This window comes from Cetorhinus maximus, chromosome 10 (genome assembly GCF_964194155.1).
Source record: "Cetorhinus maximus chromosome 10, sCetMax3.hap1.1, whole genome shotgun sequence".
NCBI classification, from domain to species: Eukaryota; Metazoa; Chordata; class Chondrichthyes; order Lamniformes; family Cetorhinidae; genus Cetorhinus; species Cetorhinus maximus.
In genome coordinates this window covers 100,675,648-100,689,350 of record NC_135888.1, presented here as the reverse complement: position 1 = coordinate 100,689,350, position 13,703 = coordinate 100,675,648, and the positions used below count along the sequence as shown (strand labels likewise).

Sequence of the window (13,703 nt, the reverse complement as noted above, 5' to 3'; positions counted from 1 at the left end):
AGAGAATGCCCACCCTATTAAGTGCCTAACAGGGTTGACATGGGGCTCTTACTGGCTCTCCAGCCGACTGGCACCTGTATTAATTTCATCCCTTGTGTAGGACGTGCCTGCGTGTAAGTGTGCGTGTGTGTGCATGCGTATGTGTATACTTGCACCAAGTATGTCTCTGTCTCTTTCACCTACATTATCTGTTCATAGTGCAATTATACCATTTTCAATTTGTCAGAAATATATTTTATAGCTCTCTAACAATGAGTTGGTGTAATGCCTCCCCTCTGACACATAGGGAGAGGAGTCAAGAGCAATCAGATTTGAATGAATAATGCAAAATGTACCTTGTAAGATTTTCCAAACCAACTGGTACATTAAAATTGTCTCATTAAGATGGCATTAGTTCTCAGAAATTTTGAATTATTGTCAAATAATTGTGCAGTTTTGAGAACTACAATGAAATGGTAAGCTTGAGTTACAGTTGTGGTAATCTTTGAATACTAAATGTTGAAATATACAATCGGTGTATCAAATTTCTAGCAGTCAGTGTACAAATATTGTCCATTTTCAGGCATCATTTTTTATGTTGGTAGTCTGGATTTTGACTAATCTGGCAAATTAATTAGCTCTATTTCATACCTCTTTAATGACTTTCATTACTTAGCTTTGCAAGAACACATTTCGATGAAGCTTAGCCAGAACCAAATCATTTGAAAGTGGAATGTTTTTAATTTGCAGCAAGCTATGGGGGAAAGAATTTTTTTTTCCCGTTTGCTTAGAAGCCAATGATGCGTAAGAACTTAATTTTCTGGTGAATGCATAAATATATTTCAACAATAGTAAGCGCTGGTCTGCAGTGATGGGTTTCCAAAGTAGGTAGGATATCTTTGGGCAATTTTTTATAATAAACTGGTGTTTTGAATAGCAGCTTTATAAGGACAGCATAACTTGTGCTAGTTTCAGTACTTTAAAAAAATTCTTTCATGCAGCTTTGAGCAATAATTAAAGCAACTAGGCCCTCAAATTTTCTTTATAAAATAAGTTGCAAGGTGACAAACACTTCATGTATCCAAGCACTTGATTCTTGGCTAAAAACTTACCCAGATCAAGTCACAGAATCCCATACAAGCCATTTTGCAAAGACTTCATGCTGTGGGCCAGTGCTAGAAATCATTTCACAAGATGCATTCGCTTTCAGTGCTTCTGTCATTCAGTTGTAGAGAGTCATATCTGTATGCTGTCATCTATGTTTACCCTACAAAAAATGGTTTCCTTGTGCCAAAGGCAGAAATCTAATTCAACAAAAAAGTAAACCCATTATTTTTACCACCAGAGAACCCATTGCATTAATTATACATTCCAGGGTTACGCACCATTTCAATGGCGGGCTCTGATTCACCTGCCATGCCATCACCTCACCGCTGGGTAAAACGTAATTTTTCTTGCCTGCTACCTGTCAGGCACCATATTTAAAGTACAATCGTGCTCAGTGCTTCCAGCCCAGGACTGCAGCAAAGAAGACATGGCCCCAAAAGGCAAGAAGACTGCAGCACTCGAGTGCCTTTTGGACGCTGTGGAGGCTCGCTGTGATGTCCTCTACCCTGTTCTGGCCACAGGAGGGGCAGCTACATTACTACTCTGGCTTGGTAGGCGATGGCAGTGGGGATCAGTGCCAATGTTGCACAGAAGAGGTTGGCCATCCAATGCAGATAGAGGATGAATGATCTCATCCGTGCAGCCAGGGTATGGCAACCATCTCATCACTCTAAACTCACACATTCAAGCCCATCACACGTTCACTGGCATCTCACTCACTGCCAGTTCAAGGGACATCACCACCCATTCTCACACACATAACCCCTCATCTCCATCTGGCCTCATCTCCTCTGAAGACTGCCTCCTCAGTCCTCACCATTTTGAGGCCACTGTACAGATCAACATGTGCCTCCACACACACCCTGGGATATCCTCCTTCCCCAGTACAGCCCTCATCCTGAAGCCTCTTCCCTTGCCTGAGGCCACTTCTCCCCCTTTGTCAAGCAAGCCCTGGCCTGCAGCCATTGAAAAGCCACCCAAATATGGCTGATCTGGTAGGTAGAGGCCTAACTGTGAGCCCCCCCCTAAAAGTGATATGGTGCTGTCTGTGAAGCCTGGTGTTGATGACAGAGTGCTGACTGAAGCAAGGTAGGAAACAAACCTTGAAGTCACAAGTGAAGTGCAGCCTGCCAAGTGCACGGCTTATGTATGCTGTTCTGGAACACACTGTCGTGATTTCCCGCCAATTTGGACAGACGATCCAGCAGGGAGTGATTCCGGCGGGCTGGCCTAATAATGATATGCAAATATATTACAATGAGGTTCCTGACATCCGATGGTGGGAAATGTGGCCTGCCATTGGTGGGCTGAGCGGACAATCGCAAACTGGTTTCACGCCGTTGTGAAACCAACCGCGCCATATTGTCCGCTCATGCCACCGGACACGACCGTGCCAGCGGGCATGGAAAATCCCGCCCTATGTTTTAACCTGGCTGACATTTCCCGGTTAACTATACAGGTAAGTACCGCGGAACTGTCTTAAGCCTCTGACTCTAATTCAGGCAGGTCCGTGCATCCGGACTTCCACAGGGTCCCAACACCCATCTTCAGTCATATGTCCAGTCTCTGATGACCCAGGGACTGGAAAATTGGACTCAAAATGTCCAACTGGGATCCGTGCGACCAGCATACAGGAGCCTCTCAACTCATCAGTGTGGTTTGGATTTGGAATCGACAGACAGGTGAAAAGAGCATACTGACCAATAAGTGTTTTTTTAGAACTTCTTTAAGTAAAGAAATTCTCAATTTGGATAAAGGCAGGTAAATAACACAATACTCACTTCAGTACTGTTGATCTATTAATTTGAAGCAAGCATTAGTGATGATCTGGAAAATGTAGGGTACATGAAGGACTGAAACTTTATTGTATCAAAATGTGTGATGTGCAAACTCCATGCTGCATTGTCAAGCAACTGAATAGTCTCACCGACCACTAATTTATTCCTCTTTCCATACTGTTGTCTTTCCTGTGTTATATAACTTTTTTCTTTTTATAAATTTGTTATCTCTTTTTAGCCTTTAGTCTTCTGTTACTTCACCTTTTTAAATTTTCTGTTTCGGTTTTTGCAGTTTCTGTTTTTGCTGAATACTATGATCCTTCCTTCCTTCCTTCTCGTCTTATTCTATTTCCCAGAGCTATGTGGGAAAAATTGTATTTCAGGTTGTTCATTTTCTTATTTTTTTCCTTTTCTGTTTGTTTGAGAAGGTAGGGTCTAGCAAAACTGGTGCCCAGGGCATGAGCGGGCTAGCGTACTAACAACACAGTCAACATTTCTGACATCCTAGTGTTACAGACAGGAGTAGGATTAATTTAAACAGCCCAGGTTTAAATTTCCGTAAACAGAAAGGTGCTTTTGATTTTTGATTCGGCCTCCTTTATAAGTGTTTTCCCAACCCTTAATTTTGGAGGGATCCAATCCTCTATTAGTAATCCCACAGCAAACTCGAGATGAGGGTAAAATAAGAAGGTTGGTTTATTTTACAAACACACAAAATGCAGGAAAGGGTTTTTCCTGGGGGTGGAGCTGTTATGTGATTCATCTGCCACGTAATGGCTCCTCTGATCACAGCCTTCCTTGCTTTTGAAAATGGGGGCCAGGATCCTGGCTTCCTCCAGGGGGTGTCTTGGGAAAGAGGGCTGATTCTCGATGCTTCAGGCTTGCAAGGTGGATCAAGGACCTGGTCTGCTCAAGTGTCCAAATTAAGCCTCCATGCTGCCTGCAAATTGTAATTTCAGAATTGGGCATCCCTTCTGTAGCCTATGCAAAGTCACAATCTGACTGCTTGCACATATCCGAGCTCTCATGAAAGTTCCCCTGCTCTCTCTGAATACTGTTGAATGTTGGATTCCTGGGTTAAATTGACAACCCTGGTGTCCACTGTTCAAGTAATACAAATAGTAAGAAACAGTGTGGAGGGCACAGTTATCTCACTGTAAATATTTTACATATTTTCTGAACATAACCAGCCTCAGGGAAGTGGGGAGGCAGGGATAGGGAAGCAGTCACAGGATAAGAAAGAATGGAACAGGTCCCCAAAACTTTTTCACACCTACTCATTCAAATATGCTGAGAAATTAGTGGTAGAGTAAACATTGGAAGGCTTATCGTATTATCTTTCTATGTTCTTGGAGTTGATAAGTAAATACTTTGTAAAAAGGCTGTATATTTTATTAATGGTGAACAGCCACTTTAATTTTGTTGAGTTTAATTCTGTGCACATGCTTGAAATTTCATTGTTTTAACCATGTGTTTTAAATGTTTATCCTTTGCTGTGGCTTTATCTTTTTTGAGGGCTGATTTAAACATGTTTTATTGTAACTTCTATATTGGATTAGTCTGCTACCAGCTGAACTGGCAGTGCTTCCTCCTCCCCTTGTTCCTGGCAGGATTGACAGACAGGGTAATGGTGCCAGTCAAATCAGATGCTGTGCCAGATGCTGCCTTTAGAAATGGAAACAAAATGCGGAAGGGTGGAAGTGTCGAATCTCCAATCTCTTAGCTCACTTATGTTAAACTCTTAACTATGACAAGGTTCGTACAGTAAGAAATGTGAGCACAATGTTAGCAATCCTAGCAACAATAATACCAAACAAAAAATATTACTCCTTAAAACTGGATTTTTACATTTCCAAAATTTAATGCAGAGAAGTGTGAAGTAATTCATTTATGTAGGAAAAATAAGGAGAAGTAATATAAATGAAATGACACAATTTTAAAAAGGGGTGCAGGAGCACAGACGCTTTCAAGTGTACATGGACAAGTCTTTGAAATTAGTAAACAGATTAAATGCTTCCCTGGCTTTATAAGGATTGATATGAGTACAAAAGGAAGGAAATTATGCTAAATCTTTATAAAACATTGGTTAGGAATATTGTGACCAATTCTGGACACCACGCTTTAGGAAGGATGTCACTGCCTTAGAGAAAGTGCAGAGGAGATGTACTAGAATGGTATCTGGGATGAACAACATTAGTTATGTGGAAAGACTAGAAAAACTAAGGTTGTTCTCCTTAGAGCAGAGAATGTTAAAGGAAGATTTGATTGAGCTAGGCAAAATCTTGAAGTGTTTTGTTAGAGTAAACAAGGTCAGACTGTTTCAGAAGGGTTGGTAACCAGAGGACGCAGACTTAACGCAGAGAAGTAGAATAAAAGTATTGGTTAAAAAACCAGAGGCAACGTGAAAAAAAAATTTGCAAAGCGAGTTGTTATAATCTGAAATGACTGAAAGGGCAGTTGAAGCAGATTTAATAATGACTTTCAAAAGAGAATTGGATAAATACTTGAAAAGGAATATTTTTTTTGAGCTTCAGGGGAGGAACAGAGGAGTGGGACAAATTTAGATTGTTCTTTCAAAGAGCCGGTACAGGCATGATGGGATGAATGGCCTCCTTTTGTGCTGTATTTATATATGGTTCAAAATACCTGTATTTGTTTAAAAGATGTAACACTCTCTCTTTCCTTTGTTTTTTGCTTACCTACACAGGAAGTAGAGGTTTGTACTTTTATTCTACTTCAAATCTGCTTGATTTTTTTATGGTTACCGTAGTATATGATTACCCTGTGATTTCTTGGAGGTGAAGTAGATTTTTTTTAAAAACAGGATAACTTAATACACTCCTGAGAAGCTTATAAGCTCTGGTTATAAATTACCTTTCCAAGAATTGAATATTGCTTCGAAATGTTTGTTTTTTTACTCCCCTTCAACAGTTATGCTGATTGTATATATCCTTGATGTTCAATGGCACTACCATCATTGAATCCCCCACTATCAACATCCTGGGGGTTCTCATTGACCAGAAACTGAACTGGACTAGCCATGTAAATACTGTGCCTATAAGAGCAGGTCAGAGGCTAGGAATCTTGCAATGAGTAACCCACCTCCTGGTTCTCCAAAGCCTGTCCGCCATAAACAAGGCACAAGTCAGGAGTGTGATGGAATACGCTCTACTTGCCCGGATGAGTGCAGCTCCCACAACACTCAAGAAGCTTGACACCGTCCAGGACAAAGCAGCCCTCTTGATTGGTACTACATCCACAAACATTCACTCCCTCCACCACCGTCGCACAGTAGCAGCAGTGTGTACCATCTACAAGATGCATTGCAGGAATTCATCAAGGCTCCTTAGACAGCACCTTTCAAACCCACAACCACTACCATCTAGAAGGACAGGGGCAACAGATAGATGGGAACACCACCACCTGGAAGTTCCCCTGCAAGTCACTCACTATCCTTACAGCACTGTGGGTGTACCTACACCACATGGGCTGCAGTGGTTCAAGAAGGCAGCTCACCACCACCTTCTCAATGGCAACTAGGGATGGGCAATAAATGCTGGCACAGCCAGCGAAGCCCACATCCCGTGAATGAATTTTTTAAAAACCCGCTGCTTATATTGGTGCTGTAGTGCTGCTCAACCCTATTTATATTTCAGTTACACTGCACCAAGTAGCTTAGTACTGAGTGCATGCTTAAAAGTGCAAGTAATGAGCTACAATTATACTGCCCAATCACACTGCTCTTGTGGGAAAGAAGGAAAGCAGAATTTAATGCATGTGTACTAAAGAGCTCCTGCAAAGCTCTTTTCTCATCAACTGCTTATGTCCTGTGAAATTTTGAAAGGTACGGAAATGATAACTGGTCTATTGGTCATTTGGATTCTTCAGCTCTTGGTGGGATGCAAATTTCGCCATTTAAACCTGTTAACAACTCAACAATTAACACTACCTGCTTCATTCCTTGGAATATATGCTGAAGAGTTAATGGAGTACTTTCTCTTGTGCTATGAAATGGGGGGTGGCCTAACATCCCGAGCAGTTCAGGAAAAGTGGACTAAGGGAATTGATGCCACAGTCCATCACAGGTGGGATGAGCAGGATTTTTGCTTTTGGAATTAAACATTCCCAGGTTACAGAATAGCACATATCTTGCTGACTGTTTGTTCTTGTGTTGCTCTGAATGCTGGGAAAGTGGGTCCTCCAACAGTGTGGGATCGCAATATTCAGATGGGAGGTCAGAACGTTGCAACCTCACATGTTGGACATGCAGCTAAGCTTAAATGGCATCTTTGTCCCACCCTCTCCCTTCCAAACTGCTAAGTTTATAAAGTGCAAATGACCATGCTTCTCCTCTGTGTACAGTTAATTTTATATATCATTTGATGCTGCCTCCTCGGGATGGCTTTGTGCTCTCCCCTTTGGCAATTATGGACGATCCCTAAAAGCGTTGCAATTTCTACAGCCCATATTCTGTTTACAAATCAAAATGTTATGTAGAGAACTTTCAGAACAACAGAGGTACACTTCTGCCTGGTCGATATTTTTCCCTTCTGTGCTTTCTTTTGGGATGTCTGGGACTGTGTACTGTTCTTTGAATGGTAGCCAGTTATGGTAACCCTTCATATTCTTAGTGGCTCTATGTGCAATAATAGTGAAAACATGTATAAAGATTAGTAATTATTCCATTTTACAGCCCAGAAGCTTCTTTCTTGTTTCATACAAAGAGATCAGTGGACCATAAGTTTGAATAAGTTATACTGTTGGAGGGTTGAACACTTAGTTTTTATATATAAAAGGAATTGTGCAGGAAGTTCATCCCTCCTGTTTTAGTCATCGACTATCCTTTGATTTGAGGATGGCGTCTACTCAGGGTTGGAAGTTTCTGTCCTGAGTTTTCATGTGACTGAACAGGCCAATTCTTGACCCACAGGTCTTTGGGCACATGGGGCAGGATGTCTCTCAAAGTAGCAGCATCCGGAGTGCAGGATTTGCTTCCGCTTCTCTCTTTCTTGTGCTGTCGCTAGGCCTTATCGTTAATTCATTGTGACTCAAAGCGTGATGCAGCTTGGTGGACAAGTTGTTGCTGTTTTGAATGATTGGTAGCAAGCTCCTCCCAGTCATTAATGTCAATGCTGCCCGCTTCGAGGAGAACTTCAGAGCATTTTCTTTGTCCTCCCCTGGAACATTGGCCATTTGAGAGTTGAGAAAACAGGACCTGGCCAGGGAGATGTTTTTCAGCCCTCCGGACAGTGTCCAGTCCATCAAAGTTGACCTTGCAGCAGCTTTGTCTCAATACTTGTGAAGCTGGCTTCATGAAGGACACCAGCACTGATCCGCCAGTCCTCTCATTGAATCCAGAGGATGCAGCGGAGGCATTGCTGACAGGATTTCTCTAGCACTCGAGTCTTTGATACACCATCCAGGTCTCTCTGCAGGAGTGTGGTGGCAACAACTGCTCTGTATACTAGGGCTTTTGTTGACTTGCGGAGGTCTTTGTTGTCAAACACTCACTGCCGTAGTTTGTAGAAGACTGAACTAGTGCAATGATCTGGCTATGGATCTCCAATGTCAATGGTAGCCTTTTGAGAGAGGCTGCCAAGGTAAAGGAAGTGTTCAACATATTCCAGACTGCCTCTTACGACTTTTTAAAATTCATTCATGGGATGTGGGCTTCGCTGGCTGGGCCAGCAATTATTGCCCATCTCTATTTGCCCTTGAAAAGGTGGTGGTGAGCTGCCTTCTTGAACTGTTGCAGTCCATGTGGTGTAGTTACACCCACAGTTCTGTCAGGAAGGGAGTTCCAGGATTTTGACCCAGCGACAGGGAAAGAACAGCGATATATTTCCAAGTCAGGATGGCTGAGTGACTTGGAGGGGAACTTCCTGGTGGTGGTGTTCCCATCTATCTGCTGCCTTTGTTCTTCTAGGTGGTGGTGGTCATGGGTTTGGAAGGTGCTGTCCAAGGAGCCTTGGTGAATTCCTGCATTGCATCTTGCAGATGGTACACACTGCTGCTACTATGCATCGGTGGTGGAGGGAGTGAGTGTTTTTGGATGTGGTGCCAATCAAGCGGACTGTTTTGTCATGGATGGTGTCCAGCTTCTTTAGTGTTGTAGGAGCTGCATTCATCCAGGCAAGTGGGAGGTATTCCATCACACTCCTGACTTGTGCTTTGTAGATGGTGGACAGGCTTTGGGGAGACAGCAGGTGAGTTACTTGTCACATGATCCCTAGCCTCTAACCTGCTCTTGTAGCCACAGTATTTATATGGCTAGTCCACTTCAGTTTCTGGTCAATGGTAACCCCCAGGATGTTAATAGTGGGGGATTCAGTGATGGTAATGCTATTGAACATCAAAGGGCGATGATTGGATTCTCTCTTGTTGGCGATGGTCATTGCCTGACACTTGTGTGGCGCGAATGTTACTTGCCACTTATCAGCCCAAGCCTAGATATTGTCCAGGTCTTGCTGGATTTGGACATTGACTGCTTCAGTATCTGAGGAGTTGCGAATGGTGCTGAACATTGCGCAATCATCAGCGAACATCCCGACGTCTGACCTTATGATGGAAGGAAGGTCATTGATGAAGCAGCTGAAGATGGTGGGGCCTAGGACACTACCCTGAGGAACTCCTGCAGTGATACCCTGGAGTTGAGCTGACTGACCTCCAACAACCACAACCGTTTTCCTTTGTACTAGGTATGACTCCAACCAGTGGAGAGTTTTCCCCCTGATTCCCACTGACTCCAGATTTGCTAGGGCTCCTCGATGCCACTCTCAGTCAAATGCTGCCTTGATGTCAAGGGCAGTCACTCTCACCTCACCTTGGGAGTTCAGCTTTTTTGTCCATGTTTGAACCAAGGCTGTAATGAGGTCAGGAGCTGAGTGGCCCTGGTGGAACCCAAACTGGGCCTCAGTGAGCAAGTTATTGCTAAGCGAGTGCTGCTTGATCGCACTGTTGATGACCCCTTCCATTACTTTGCTGATGATCGAGAGTAGACTGATGGGGCGGTAATTGGCCGGGTTGGATTTGCCCTGCTTTTTGTGTAAAGGACATACCTGGACAATTTTCCACATAGCCAGGTAGATGCCAGTGTTGCATCTGTACTAGAACAGCTTGGCTAGGGGCGCGGCAAGTTCTGGAGTACAAGCCTTCAGTACTATTGCCGTAATGTTGTCAGGACCCATAGCCTTTGCAGTGTCCAGTACCTTCAGCCATCTCTTGATATCACGTGGAGTGAATCGAACTGGCTGAAGACTGGCATCTGTGATGTTGGGGACCTCCGGAGGAGGACAAGATGGATCATCCACTGGGCACTTCTGGCTGAAGATTGTTGCAAATGCTTCAGTCTTATCTTTTGCACTGATGTACTGGGCTCCTCCATCATTGAGTATGGGGATATTCGTGGAGCCTCCTTCTCCAGTGAGCTGTTTAATTGTCCACCACCATTCGCAACTGGATATGGCAGGACTGCAGAGCTTAGATCTGATTCGTTGGTTGTGGGATCGCTTAGCTCTGTCTATCACTTGCTGTTTGGCACGCAAGTAGTCCTGTGTTATAGCTTCACCAAGTTGACACCTCATTTTTTTTGGTATGCCTGGTGCTGCTCCTGGCTCGCCCTCCTGCGCTCTTCATTGAACCAGTGTTGATCCCCTGGCTTGATGGTAATGGTAGAGTGGGGGATATGCCGGGCTATGAGGTTACAGATTGTGCTCGAGTAAAATTCTGCTGCTGCTAATGACCCACAGCGCCTCATGGATGCCCAGTCTTGAGTTGCTAGATCTGTTCAAAACCTATCCCATTTAGCACAGTGGTAGTGCCAGACATATATGGAGGTGGAATATTTGACTGACCAGGTGTGGATTGATACATGAGTTTTGTTTTGGCAACATTCAAGGACAGGCCGAGTTTCTTGTATGCAGCATGGAAGATATCAAGGGTTACTTGCAAATCTGATGAAGCGTGGGCAATGAGATTGCAGGCATCTGTAAACTGTAGATCATGTATAACTTTGTTTGGTTTTGTTTTGGCATGGAGGTGACTGATATTAAAGAGTTTTCCATATGGGTGGTATTTAATGCTGACACCAAAGGGCAATTGATCTTTGTTGATGTGAATAGAATGGGGGCTATCACACAGCCTTGCTTGACACCAGTCTGGATTTTGAAGGCATCTGTTTCAGATCTCCCACTTAAGGCAGCTGCAGTCGTGTCATCATGAATATCAGTTCCAAGATTGTGATGAAGTTTCTTGGACATCCAAGCGCACAATCCACAGAGCCTTGTGATTTACTGAGTCAAATGCTTGGGTCAGGTCTGTGAATGTAATAGAGTTCCTGGTGTTATTCTCAACATTTTTCTTGGATTTGTCTGGGAACAAAGTCCATGTCAGAGGTTCCTCTGGAAGGTCTAAAGCCACCCTGTGTCTCCGGGAGGATTTCCTCAGCCACAAGAAAGAGGTGATTCACGAGAATGTGTCAGGATTTCTTTTTCGCCCAAATCCGTAGGATGAGTGCATGGAGTTGTGATATGAGTAAAAGTACACCAGCTTTGAAAACCTCAGCTGGAATGCCATCAGGGCTTTGTTGTTTTTCATCCATTTTATTCCTTGTTCCAGCTCTCCCATCGATGGTGGTTCACCCATGGATTCTGCCTCAGGGTACTGGGGGATTGCTTGGAGAGTATCAACTGCCATTGTGGATTCATGGCTGAGGAGTTGTTGGAAATGTTCTTTCCAGTGTTTATGAATGGCATTGTCATCCTTAAGAAGAGAAACACCACCCTGCGAACGAAGAGGATTTTGTCCATTTGACCTTGATCTATAGATGGCCCTGGCGGCTTAAAAAAATGTTTTGCATGTAATGATGGTCAGCATATTGTTGGATCTCTCAGGCTTTCTCTTCCCACCATACATCTTTTATCTCCTGGATTTACTTTGGGCTTCAGCCTTTAGCTGTTGGAATGCTGCCTTCTTGACTTGTGATGTTGGGTTATTCTTGGACTTTTGGGCTTTGCGATGTTTTGGAGCTAGGTGAATGTTCATCACCGATTGAACAGATCTATGATCTGTGCAGCAGGCATCAGTCCCTCACGTGGATTAAGTGATACAGTTATCACTTAGATTTTTGACCCGAGCAATGGCATAATCCAGGAGTTGCCAATGCTTTGATCTAGGATGTTTCTATGTGGTTTCATATTTGTCCTTCTGTCAGGAGAGTTTGTTACAATGTTTGAGAGAGAATGTTTTTCCTATTGGTTCCACTCCAGACATCGGAACCATGGCTAACCCTGGCATTAAAGTTCCCCAGAAAGATGACCTTTTCTTCCGGTGGGATGGCGGTGATAGGTTCATCAAGATCAGAATTGAACTTTTCCTTAGCATCTTCATCAGGGGCAAGGGTCTCTGGATGGTGGCATATTGGCTACGGCTGACCTGTAGGTGAAGTGTCATGAACCTTTTGTTTATACAATTGGGGAGTTCTGGCAGTGCATCCAGGATCCTATTCCAGATGGCAAAACCAACTCCATGGACGTGAGGGCCATTGTCAGCCTTTCTTTCACAGTATAAGGTTTATCCCCCAGTTCCTTCAGCTGCCCCTCCTCAGGGAGACGGGCCTCACTGAGGGCAATGTCAATTTGGATTCTTGATAGTTCATGCGATAAGATTGCCGTTCTTCTTTCCAGACGGCCACTCTTGAGATTAACCATGACTGTTCTAACATTTTGAGTTGCAAAATTTAAAGTTTTCTTCTTTGACCAGAAAGATGGTGATCCTGGAGAGTATAGTTCCCCAGCCAGGATGAAGTGAGACAGTCTATCTTTAGGGAATTTTTTTCAGTCCTCTCCCTATTTGAGGTGAGCAGAGGTTAGTCTGAAGAGGACTGCTCAGTCACAGATGCTGCTGCCCAAAGACATCTCTGTCCCAACACAGGTGTCCAACAACTTTTGTGCATCTGTCGCCTGTGTGCAGATTCCTGACTAGAGACTCCCAGATTCACAGTCCTGTCTCCGTCACCAATCCTCCATCACCACAGGACTTGGCAAATGGACCCTGGGAGAAGCCTGTGCATGACTTTGTATAATGTGGGGATCTTGGGACGTCATCATTGTGCACATGTTCTTGACGGGCTGGTGGTCAGATTTCAGTGACCTTTCGAACCTCAATAACTGGAACCACTTTGCTGCTGCAGCCTTCGCAGCTGGTGAAACACACAATCTTCCTTTGCCAGTTCTGCCGTTGTTGATTTTTTTTGGACCACACTTCGTCTGGCACTTTCCTCCCCCCACCCCGACCCTACCGCCATGGATGGCCCTACCAGGAGCAAGGAGCTCCCGACAAATCACTCCAGGTCTAGGCTGCAATCCACAGAGGAGACGGTGCTCCTGATTTAGGCTAATGCTCAAGTGCAATCCATAGATATTTTGAAGTTAACTATGCCATAACATCTTTCACTCACTTGTACTTTGTCTTCTAAATATCTAAAGAGAATGTAGTGATTGGGAAGTATTAGGAATACATTGATTTTATAATTTCTCTTTATTCTTTTAGGATGATTATTTCAGAAGCTGGAATCCGAACAAACCATTTGATCAAGGTATGATTTCTTTGTCTCACAAGCTTATTTTTATGTATGGATGTGTACCATTGCTAAGCAACATTTGGAATGACTAGTTCATATGGAACTGAAGTTGGAGCAGGTCCCATCATTGCTTTAAAAAAGAATTATGTATACCAATCTTAGGAGCATGAGAGAACTTACATGTGATTTTCAAAAATTTGCTTTTTATCATATGAAATAGCATTAAAGCTTTTAATTTTGTCTGTTCAAACATAATTCAA

At 43.5% G+C, this 13,703-nt stretch overlaps 1 protein-coding gene across 1 annotated transcript in view; it reads left to right on the top strand.

Annotated features, from left to right (window-relative positions):
- spock1 (SPARC (osteonectin), cwcv and kazal like domains proteoglycan 1) overlaps positions 1 to 13,703 on the top strand; it is a 561,184-nt gene that overhangs the window by 165,159 nt on the left and 382,322 nt on the right. The window contains exon 3 of the mRNA XM_078550892.1: positions 13,413 to 13,458. The gene's annotated coding sequence lies outside the window, so the exon portion shown is untranslated. The remainder of the gene's footprint in view (positions 1 to 13,412; positions 13,459 to 13,703) is intronic.